Source organism: Microcebus murinus, chromosome 18 (assembly GCF_040939455.1).
Source record: "Microcebus murinus isolate Inina chromosome 18, M.murinus_Inina_mat1.0, whole genome shotgun sequence".
Lineage (NCBI taxonomy): Eukaryota > Metazoa > Chordata > Mammalia > Primates > Cheirogaleidae > Microcebus > Microcebus murinus.
This window is the reverse complement of record NC_134121.1, coordinates 50,134,202-50,146,487: the sequence shown is the minus strand read 5'-3', so window position 1 is coordinate 50,146,487 and position 12,286 is coordinate 50,134,202. Positions and strand designations below refer to the sequence as shown.

General features: G+C 40.3%; 1 protein-coding gene and 1 pseudogene across 1 annotated transcript in view; one reads left to right on the top strand and one right to left on the bottom strand.

Moving 5' to 3' along the window:
* Positions 1-12,286, top strand: part of PITPNC1 (phosphatidylinositol transfer protein cytoplasmic 1) — a 260,223-nt gene that overhangs the window by 24,797 nt on the left and 223,140 nt on the right. The window lies entirely within an intron of this gene.
* LOC105861633 (small ribosomal subunit protein eS8 pseudogene) lies at positions 1,689-2,354 on the bottom strand (annotated as a pseudogene).

The window sequence follows — 12,286 nt, the reverse complement described above, 5'->3', positions numbered from 1 at the left end:
CTCCATAAAAGTGACAAGCTGGATGAGAGTGATTTTCTCAATACTTAAAAAAGCTGTGAAAATAAGACAGATTTAAAGACATGAAATGTGGTTATCTATTTCCCCTCTACCTCCACCCAAGTGCAGGAGTTTGGTAACTAGAATTGCATTTAGTCATGGGGTACAGATTGCAACTTGCAAGCAGGAGGCTTAAACCCTGGGATACTGAAGGCCATGACAAATGCTCATTTTTTAAATATGTTTTTGCTTCTCGTAAAGAGACATCATGTCCAAAATGAAAAAATCTTTAGATTCAGGATTTAATAGTTCACCTCTTTTGGATTGTGTTTGACGGAAACTTGGACACAGCTGAGTATAATTGTGGTTTTGAGCAGCATGACTTATAGTGCAGATATAGGTGTACTTAGAGATATTTTAGAGGTACTTAGAGGTATTTTCTTGCCAACATCTGGCTGAGAAGGAGCTTGGTGGTGGTGGTTGTTGTTTTAAAAAAAATAGTAATTAGGCTATTAGTTGTCCAAATAGAATAATCCCCTTAAGCCTTTTCAAGAAAAAACACTTCTGAAGGGTCAAGTATATTTAAAATTAGCCATTATTTACACAGATGCTCAACATTTTGCCCATGTTCTTAAGGAGTTGTTTCTTAAAAAAAAAAATGTTGGTTATGTCTGTCAGAAACCATCTTATTTTTTAAAGAGGGAGTTCAGTACTGGTTCTTCTAGCAAAAGCAGCCAAATCCCTGGCATCACAAAAGCCTCATCATAGATTCATCTATTTTTCATCCTAGAATGGCAGGCTCGGTGTTGTCCTGGCTACAATCTCTTCTGTATACCTGGTGAAAGACCTGCCCCCCCCGCCCCCCCCCCCCACCTTCCAGGCCTCTCTTTTGGAGAAAAGTTAAAAAAAAAAGTAACAAGTGTAGTGACAAAGTGGCATCAGAGCTAACAGCCTGTGGTTTCAGGGCTGGAGGCAGGCCCGTGTTGCTGTCCTCCAAGCTCCAGATTTGCCCTGCGTGGCTCTCAAAATCATAGGCTAGGGGAGAACCTGCCCACCCTGTCCCACTCAGACAGGAGGGCTTTGCTGCCACTCCAGGACACACCTCTGGGTGTGTCTTATCTCCAAGCTGGATGTTCAGCTTTCTTTCTGCTTTTGTTGGAGCTTTTTGAATCGCAAATCGGCCACATCTTACACAATGGTCATAACCTAAAGTTCTGGTCACTGCGCCTCTCCCACAGGAAGTATGACCTCTGAAAAGAGGCATAAGCATTTTTAAACATGATTCATCTGTTCATTTTTCTCTACTCTTTTATTTAATTAAGTGCCTTGGCATCTTATCTCCCTGAACCAAAGTACCCATAGGTTGCCCAGCGTTGGGGTTTCCAGTTTAGGTTTGTTCACTATTATGGAGTGTGGACATGGAATGGGAAGACCTAGCTGAGTCCTTGCCATGTGATAGCCATGATTTGATCGAAGACTCATTTTCCTGTGCCTCAACTATCAATTTCAACTGTCAGATTCCCTTCTTTTTGCCTGTATAAGGGCTGAACACATGAGATAGGGAGCCTACTAAGCAAATATAAGGGCAGGAGCGATCATTGTTGGTTGGTGGGCCCTGCATAGACACCTGATCATCATACTGTATTGTGCAGAAAATGATATTGTCTCACACTTTTATTTTTTTATTTTTTTAGAACAATAAACACCTTTATTACATGAACTAAGACAGGGGAGAGGAGGAGTTATTTGCCTTTCCGGGCCTTGATTTTCCGCAGGTAGAACTCCAGCTCCTTGCCCTCTAGCACATAGCCACCTGCTCGGCCACACTGGCCTGGTCTGGACGCAATGCATGCGAGAAGCTTGCCCTGCTGAAACTGCTCCTCCAGAAGACTGCTGATTTTAGCATTCTTTTTCCTTTCATCATATTTCTTCTGAATTTTTTTGGATCGTTTTTTGTTTAAAATTTCTTCTTCCTCAGGTGTCAGCTTGGCCCCCTTCTTGCGGCCCAGGGGCAGTGCATAGTGGGACGTGTACCACTGTCAGTACAGTGTGCTATCAATAAGCACGATGCAGTTCTTTACCAAGGTCTTGGTGTGGACCAGCTCGTTATTGGACGCATTGTAGACAACATCAATGATCCTCGTTTTCCGAGTACAACACTCTGAGCCCCAGGAGAAGTTCCCCACGTCCAGCCTCAGGGCATGGTATTTCTTGCACATGGACTTTGTGTATGGGGCAGGGGCCAATCTTTGTGTTGGCAGCGGGGCGCTGAAGCTCATACTTCCGCTTCTTGTGGTAGGGCTTTCTCTTGCCCACGGTCTTGCGGCGCTTGTTCAGTTGTCCCGAGAGATGCCCATCGCTCAGCGCTGGCTGGAAAGAGAAAACGCAAACCTCACACTTTTAAATACCTTTATTTTAGTAGGACCATCCAGTATAATATGGTTTGGGAATCTCTACTTTCCAAACGGCCTGTGGGGAAACCTTGAAGCATCCACAGAATCTGAATTTGCCCAGTGGGAATGTTGTGTCACAGTAATAAATGCTTAAAGATTAGTTTATTTCCAGCCCTGCAGGAGCTATAAATTGCTACTTTAAATTTTATTTTCTAGTACCCTGATGTTTATGTTGCTATGGTGGTGTGTCTCGTGCTTGGGTGTCAAGATTGCCATTGAAAATAGATAGGCCTAAATAACAGCCTAACAGGTGGCTGTGCTTTGTGGAGCCATTCGTAAAACTATTTGGTGGAGAAGTCCAGAGCAAGTCAATCACACGACTGTGCCCTCAACTGTGTTTTATAGTTTAGCACTTTTTAAAAACACATTCCTCCCCCTTTCCATTTTATATATAGACTTTTTTCCTCTTTCAAGCAGTGTCATGCCAATTTCCTGTAGTAACACACAAGGAAAGATTTCAGCTCATTTTATATAGCAGTGGATGTCCTTTCCTTATTTTGTGTAACTGGAGCCCTTCTTCTAAAAATAACCCTTCTTTTCCTAATGTGATTCTTATTATAGCTGATGTACTCTTTATTTAAATGAGAGACCTCTTTTTAACATGCCATTTGAACTGATATATATTTATTATACATAAATAGCTATAATATAATAAAGTGCACATATAAAATATATAATAAAAACATATCTCCCTGTAGGGTTTAATCCTTAGTGAATGTGGTAGTAGAAATTGTTCATTATGCTTTCACCTGCCAATTATGATCAATTTCTTTCTTTTGAGATAAAATCATAGAAAGAACCGGACCGTTAAACCAGTTCAACTTCCTACCCACTGGTTAGAGTCTTTCTATAATAATCATGGATGGTGATCATCTTGTCTTTTGGCTTAAATACCAGCCACAGCAGGGCGCTGGCTCTTTTGCTGCATGACCTCTAGGATTGTCAACTTTGACTCTTTAGAAGTTGCTTTCTTATGTTTAGTTGATATGTGACTCCCTGGAAGTTTCAAGATTGTTTCTCTCACTATAGTGACATAAACACAAGCCCCTTCCACATACTGACTCTTTAAATATTTAAAGAAATCTATAATCTTGTCCTTTGGTCTTCTTTACTGTGGCTTAATACACTCAATACCTTCATCGATTCAATTTATGAAATGGTTTCAAGTCTCCTTCCCCATTCCTGTGGTTCTTCTTTCTTATTGCCCTTTAGAAAATATTGAACCCCATGCTCTAGAGAAGGGGTCAGCTGACTTTCTCTGTAAAGAGCCAGATAGAAATATTTTAGACTTGCAGGCCATAAGGTCTCTGTTGCAACTACTCAACTCTGACCTTGTAATATGAAAGCTGGCACAGACAATACATAAATGAATGTGCATGGCTGTCTTCCAGTAACTTTTTTTTTTCCTGGTGACAGGGTCTTGCTCAGACAGGGTCTCACTCTGACAGGGTCTCGCTCTGTTGCCCCGGCTAGAGTGGGCTAGAATGCAGTGGTGTCATCATAGCTCACTGCAACCTCAAACTCCTGGGCTCAAGTGATCCTCCTGCTTCAGCCTCTCAATTAGCTGGGAATATAGGCATGTGCCATGATGCCTGGCTGATGCTTTCTATTTTTAGTATTGATAGGTCTTGCTCTTACTTAGGCTGGTCTCAAACTCCTGAGCTCAAGCAATCCTCCTGCCTTGGCCTCCCAGAGTGCTAGGGTCACAGGCATGAGCCACCATGCCCAGCCTCCAATAACATTTTATTTATGGACACTGAAATTTGAATTCCATATAATTTTTAATGCTATGAAATATTCTTCTTTTGATTTTTTCCCAGCCATTTAAAAATGCAAAACCCATTTGTAGTTTTGGGGCTGTACAAAAACAGGGAGCGTGCTGGGTTTGGCCAATAGGCTGTTGTTTGCTGACCTTTGCTGTAGAGTAGGGATCGGAGGATCAGTGCTGAAATCACTGGAACTTCAGCCACTTTTGTTTGCTGTGTTGATGCTTTAGCACTAGCCTTGGCATTTTCAGAAGCCATATCAAACTGCTGACTGCTTTGGACAAGGCGGTCAACTACACTTGGACTTCTTCACATGATCTTCTGGCAAAGCTAAGTCTCTCCAACCTGTGTGTATGAGATCTACCAAAAGCAAGAGCCATACCATAAGGACAGCAGCCATAACCATAGGATTCTGAAATGTAAATGTGATGAATGGCATCTGTTGGTTTCAAGTTCAACCATTTTTTATTTCTGCTTCTGTTGTATGCTGTATTAGCCATTCCTCTTAGCTTTGTGACAGATGTAATAAGCATGCTTTTCTGTCTTTCTACAAGCCACTGACTTTTCAGTAACATCTAAATCATATTAATAAGATATAGGTCATGACTGCTTTCCTTTGTTGTAGAAACCTGTAGGTATTTGGGTACAGAAATGAAACCCTCAATTATATAATAAGCTTAAGACTGGATTATTCCCTACTTCCTCATTAGTTTTTTGTTTTTTTTTTTTTTTTTGTTTTTTTGTTTGTTTTTTTTTGAGACAGTGTCTTGCTCTGTTACCCAGGCCTAGAGTGCAGTGGTGTCAGCCTAGCTCTCTGCAACCTCAAACTCCTGGGCTCACATGATCCTCCTGTGTTAGCCTCCTGAGTAGCTGGGATTACAGGCATGTGCACCATGCCCAGCTAATTTTTCTGAGGCAGGGTCTTGCTATGTTGCTCAGACTGGTCTTGAACTCAAGTGATTCTCCCACCTCGGCCTCGCAGAATGCTAGGATTACAGGCGTGAGCCACCATGCCCATTCTTCCTTGTTAGTTTTAATTTTTAATATAAGGCTCTCATTAGATATTTTGCGAAACAGTTTAACTAAGATTAGAATTTAGCAAGCAGAGGAGAAAATTTAGAAAATGATAAAGCCAGGGTTTTTTTTTTAGTGTATAAATATTTAATTAAAATTATATATTTGTCTCTGTGGACATTAACTTAGCAAGTCTCTGCTTTTAGCAGAAGGGAAGGCACAGAAGGCCAACATTTGTGGAACTTTCTAGTATACCACACCCAATGTGTTGATCATCCTATTTCATCTTTGCAGTTATCCTCCAAGGTGGATCCTATTATCTCCACTTTACCGAGTGGAAATTGAGGCTCAGAGGAATTGCCAAAGTCACCCGGATAGTTAATGGCAGAGCTGGGTTCTAATCTGGAGCTCTTTGGGTGCAAATTCCATTTGCTTTTTCCAACACTACCATTATTTTCCATAGTCAAAGAGAAGTTGACATTTAATTCATTATCAAGTTGACTGTATCAATATACAAGTATCCTAAAATGGATATATGTTCCTGGATTATTTACTGGAATGATACATTTCTGGAGCATATATGCCAGAAAATGTGATGTAGATTAAGAATATTGACCTCTTTAGTGGAAAGGGACTGTTAATTTAAAACTACTTGCATTTGCCATTCTTTGGTAAAACTGGAAACACAGATACAATTTCAGATTACCTTTGAGCTATTATAAATCTTGAGGGAAACCTTGATTGTTTTTAGAAAGAAAGCTTCTGTGTCTGTCTAGACTGTATCTTGCAAACAGGCACTTCAAGATGTCATTATATGAATATTCAGAAACTAAGATGTAATAGAGCCTAGATGAGAATGTGTGATAATCTAAAGATATCATTTAAGTCAGGGCTTTAAAAATACATGACTTCCAGTAAAAAAGGAAGCCTAGTAAACAAGTTCTTTACAATACACCAAGCATGCTCTAATCCCACATGTATCCTGAGTCCTTAAAAGCAGATTTATAAAAGGCAAATGAAATAGATTTTCAAAATATAATTTTGAAGCACAAAGTAAAATATATTTAATGTTTTAATTGTATGAAATGGGTTGCTTAAACTAATAGCTGGTGCTGGGAATGAAAAAACCTTTGCTAAGATTCTTCTATGAGGAAGCTGGTTTATGGTTTTCTGGAGCTGGTGGACACTCCTGCTTTAGATCATGAGCTCATCATAGGATTGTGATTGTTCCCCCTTTTTTTTTTTAAACTCCCTGTAGCTGCTTTTACAGTGCTTTGCAAATAGTGGTTGCTTAGTTGAGGTTGACTACCAGCTTATGGTCATTTAAATTCAGACTTAATTTTGTGGCTTGAAAAACAAGAAAAAAATATATGGCTTTTTAAAAATTTTTGTTTTTATTGAATATTGAATAGGCCTGAAGCGATACATCGAGACACTCATTACCTGGCTTAATAAGTAGAATGTTATGAGTTGATTTGGTCCCAGCTCTTCTATACATATGGCTTCATAGGGGATGTAGTCTTCAATAGTTTGCTATTAAAATTTTAAATTGAGGTATAGTTCACATGCCACATAATTCACTCTTTTACATAGGTGTACCTTGAGGTCTTTGGTCCATTTTGAGTTAATTTTTGTATATGGAGTGGGGTCAGGGTACCCATTTGCTCTTTTGCATGTACATATCCATTTGTCCCAGCACCATTTGTTGAAAATACTATTTTTTCCTCATTGTATTATCTGAAGCTTGCTCTTTTTCACTCAACATTTTAATACTGAGATTGATGCATGTAATTATAAGTCATCCATTTCTTTAATGGCTGTATAGTATCCTTTATAGGAATCTGCCATAATGTATCTATCCATTTTTTGTTCCATAATGCATTGGGTTGTTTCCAGAGGTTGCTATTATTAACACTATTGCTGTAAACATACTTGAGCATGTCTCTTACTATATGTGTATGAGAGTTTCTCCTTAGGGTTTATGTCTAGAAGTGTAGAATATGCACATGTTTTCCAAAGTGATTATAATAGTTATAATGCTGTCAGTGATGTATAAGAATTACATTTGGGAAAACTTAGTTTTAAGTGTTCTGTTTGTTTTGTGTCTCTTTAAAAAAAGTCATTACTAAAAAGAAAGAAGTAGTATTTGCAAGTGAAATTTGCCTTTTAGTCCTCTGATATTTTATTAGTAAGAATTATTTTAACCAAACAAAAGGCCAATAGCTACAAAACCTAGTAAGCAATTAGTATCTCATTACATGTTAAAATATTAGTGTGCAGGCCGGGCGCTGTGGCTCACGCCTGTAATCCTAGCTCTTGGGAGGCCGAGGCGGGCGGATTGCTCAAGGTCAGGAGTTCAAAACCAGCCTGAGCAAGAGCGAGACCCCGTCTCTACTATAAATAGAAAGAAATTAATTGGCCAACTGATATATATATAAAAAATTAGCCAGTCATGGTGGCGCATGCCTGTAGTCCCAGCTACTCGGGAGGCTGAGGCAGAAGGATCACTCAAGCCCAGGAGTTTGAGGTTGCTGTGAGCTAGGCTGACGCCACGGCACTCACTCTAGCCTGGACAACAAAGTGAGACTCTGTCTCAAAAAAAAAAAAAAAAAAAATATATTAGTGTGCAGCTTAAACGGATCTTTGGCTGTTTGAGGTGGTAAAGGTTTTTGCTAGTAGCAGATGAGCCTTTGTGTTAATTAGAGCAATATCACACCAGCCTACTATTGTTCTCTTATGTAGGGTCTGGAGCAAGTACAATATAGCAGTTGGCAGAATCAGGGTATAGAGAGATGGGGGAGGGAAGCTTCCCTTTCTTGATACCTACCTATTAGCACATAATGGTTATGTTAAACAAAATTGTGCCCATATGATGAGACTGTTCTATCTCATTATCTCATTGTATAGTATCACGTGAAACGGTGGAGGGATGACAAAGTTTGGCCAGTAGTGCTTGGAACCTTGAAGGAGTTAGAAATGCTCTCTGGGGCAGAGCAAATCTATTGCTTTTAAGGAAAGCTAGTCATGCCTGGAAAGCACAACAGGCCTGTGCCAGACCATCGGTCAACAGGGATGGCTACTGGAAGGCAGGTGGGTGGGGGAGGAGCAGCCTGTCTGGCAGCATCAGAGAAGCATGTGGGGAGGTGCTCCAGCTAAGAGCCAGGCCTTAAGGACAGGTTGACACTTCCCAAGTTGGAGTGATGGCAGAAGAAAGGAGGAGATTGACATGATGCCTCAGCCCTAGGGGCACCTGTGTCCCAAATAGGTCACCAAGCCCTGTATTAAATGGTGGGAACTTGAATACAAGTAGGCACCTTGGTCTCAGGAACAAGGCTATGACTAGTTGTTAGAAGTGGTGCACAAGATCAGAGGTAGGTGGACTTGACTTTTATTCCTTTCACAAAGAGTAACAGTTCCTGTCGCTTTTTTTTGGTCCTTAATATGGGGTAATCATTTATGTAAATTAATTTGTTTAATCAACAGAACAATTTTAGGAGGTAGATTCTATTATTGTCCCTATATTACAAATGTAGCAGAGCCAGGATTTGAATGCAGACACTCTGGCTTCAGAGTCAGAGCTCCCTCACCATAGTACTATGCTTCTCCTAGAAACACCATGGTTTGGGGAATCAAACAGCCTTATTTCTGATCCTCACTTCAACCTCAGGGAAGGGTTTCATATCTCTCCAGCCATACCTTATCTCTCTGCCTTTCTTTGTGATCTTAGACAAGTCAGCTAAACTGTCTGTGACCCACAGTTCCCTTATTTATAAAATGAGAAGCCTGGTTTGCAGATCCTATATGGAAATGCCTCACCCCTTGCCTGGCCCTTCAGTAGGGCCTCAGTAAATATACATTAATAATACCTCTACTAACAAACCTTTCCAAACTGAGCTCAGGACTTGGCCCAGAGCCCAGGACAGGGTGTAATGTGTACTGAGGATCAGGTAGTTTATCTAGAGGAGACAAGAGACTCGGGGTCAGAATTCCAAGCAGGTACTAATAAAACTAGGTACTCATGGCACAAGCTCTGGGATGCTTGAAATTAACCAAGTTTTCCAACACAGCTGGGGACTAGATGAACATCTCAGTGACTTTATCCTTCATCCTTGTAATTAGGCTCCTGACCCTTATTAAACCTAAAAGAGGAGAAATTGGAAGATGACAAGGTCTGCTATTTCATTTTCTTACACATTTCTCTTTATACTTAAATTCCTTTTTCCTTTCCTTATATTGTTTTCCATTTGCAAATTTCTTTCTAGTTCTTATCAACAGTCTCCTTGTTACAGTTTTCCTCTGTAATGAGTTGGTTACTGGATATAATGTCAGTTTATTTGAGAATTTGAGAATGATGAAGGAGAAATGGAAAGGTATGGATAGAAAGAGATGACTTTAGGAGAATTGAATTTCTTCTTCCTCTTTTTCTGATATGAAACCAAAACTGGAGGTTAGATCATCCAGAAAAAGAGAATTCAGTGTTTTCCAAACTGCCTGCTGCTAAGAATGACTTGGAGTGGTGGGTCCTAATTCAGTATGAATAAGGAGAGGACAAAGAATTCATATTTTTAGTACTCTCCCCAACTATTATAATATTATATGGTAATAAAACTTAAACATTCTTTAAATAAAGCCCCCAAGTTTGACCCACTAACACAGCTATAGAATTGCTGAATATTCTTAGTATTGACAGAAAATATACTTTTGTTTTTGTTTTTGTTTTTTTGAGACAGAGTCTCACTTTGTTGCTCAGGCTAGAGTGAGTGCTGTGGCGTCAGCTCACAGCAACCTCGAACTCCTGGGCTCAGGCAATCCTGCTGCCTCAACCTCCCGAGTAGCTGGGACTACAGGCATGCACCACCATGACTGGCTAATTTTTTTTTCCTATATATATTAGTTGGCCAATTAATTTCTTTTTTATTTATAGTAGAGACAGGGTCTCACTCTTGCTCAGGCTGGTTTTGAACTCCTGACCTTGAGCAATCCGCCCGCCTCAGCCTCCCAGAGAGCTAGGATTACAGGCATGAGCCACCGCGCCCGGCCAGAAAATGTACTTTATAATGTGCTTAAATATTTTTTATTATGGAAAAGTTTAAAGCTATATAAAAAATAGAATGGTGTAATGGCCCATCATGTACCCTTACCCAGCCTCACCAACTTTCAACCCATGGCCGAGGATGAGATGCTTTCGAAAGAGAATGTAAGAGCTTGGGACAAAAATCAAAAGTGACTACGCTTGCTTTATTTCTATGCTTGCTTTATTTCTATACCCTGATCCTGGGAACAACCCAGATGTCCATCAATAGGTAAATACATCAACACATTGTGGTATATCCTTGCAATGAAATACTACTCAGCAATAAAAAGGAATGAACTATTTATACACACAACAGTGAAGAAGTTCAGAATAATTATGCTGAGTGAAAAAAGCCAGGCCAAGAAAAGAGACATACTGTATGACCTACTTATATAAAATTCTGAAAATTTCTATGTTTATAAAATTCTAAGGGTCTGTAAATTGCATGCTGAGGGCTGATTCCAGCCTACCACCTATTCTGATAAAGTTTTTTTATTTTTTTTATTTTTTTTATTTTTTTTTTTTTGAGACAGAGTCTCGCTTTGTTGCCCAGGCTAGAGTGAGTGCCGTGGCATCAGCCTAGCTCACAGCAACCTCAAACTCCTGGGCTCAAGCAATCCTTCTGCCTCAGCCTCCCGAGTAGCTGGGACTACAGGCATGCGCCACCATGCCCGGCTAATTTTTTATATATATATCAGTTGGCCAATTAATTTCTTTGTATTTATAGTAGAGACGGGGTCTCGCTCTTGCTCAGGCTGGTTTTGAACTCCTGACCTTGAGCAATCCGCCCGCCTCAGCCTCCCAAGAGCTAGGATTACAGGCGTGAGCTACCGCGCCCGGCTCTGATAAAGTTTTATGGGAACACAGCCATACTTACTCATTTATGTATTGTTTATGGCTGCTTTTATGCTACAATGACAGAGTTTAGTAGTTGTCATAGAGACCATATAGTCTACAAAGCTGGAAATATTTACTATCTGATTCTCTCCCTCCCTTCCTTCATTCCTTTCTTTGTAATTTTTTTTAGAGATAGGATGTTGCTCTGTCACCAAGGCTGGAATGCAGTAGCCCAGTCATAGCTTACTGCAGCCTTGAATTCCTGGGTTGAAGCTGTCCTCCTGCCTCAGCCTCCCAGTAGCTGGGATGACAGGTGTATGCAACCACGCTTGACTAAGTTTTAAAAAATTGTTTTTGTAGAGACAGGGTCTCTCTATGTTGCCTGGGCTGGTACTGATTCTTTTTAAAAGGTTTGTCAACCACTGGTCAGATAGTAAACAACAAAAAATAAGCAAAACCAGGAAGGAATAGTGAAAATCATGATTAGAACTATGACTGTTCAGAGTAACAGGGGCAAAGGGGAATATCCTTGAGCAGGGTGCATCTACATCTGCTGTTGCATTGGAATACGCACCATTTTCCAAGTATGTTCTGTTTTCCTACTGCCACATCTTTGCACATTCTCTTGATCTGTTATGCTCTTTGTTGCCATCCACTAAAAATTCTATCTGCCCTCCAGGGCCCAGCCAAAATGCTACATTCCCAGGGGAGGTTTTCTCATCTCCCCAGCCATACTTCATTTCTCTCCTGTCTTTCTTAAGCTCATCAAGCTCTCTGCATGTCACTCCCATGTGTAAGTTTCCTAAGAACAAGACCCATGTCCCATTCTCCGAATCCCTTGGGTCAGCATAGCCTCATTGACAATCCGAGGCTAAGCCCTTTTGTGTGACATTTAAAATCCTCCTGAACTGACTTTGCCCAGCCTCCTCCTTTGCCCTTCCCCCATATCCTGAGCTCCAGCCAAATCAGACTACATACAGTTCCCCAAATGTACTATGTAGTTAATTGTTCATATCTCCTCTTTTTATTGCCTCGGTTCCCTCAAAAACCAGAGCTAATGAAATGTTGGCTATTCCAATTACATAGACGTGATTACATAACGGTGTTATGGTGTCTTTAATAAATGAAATCTAAAATATTACATT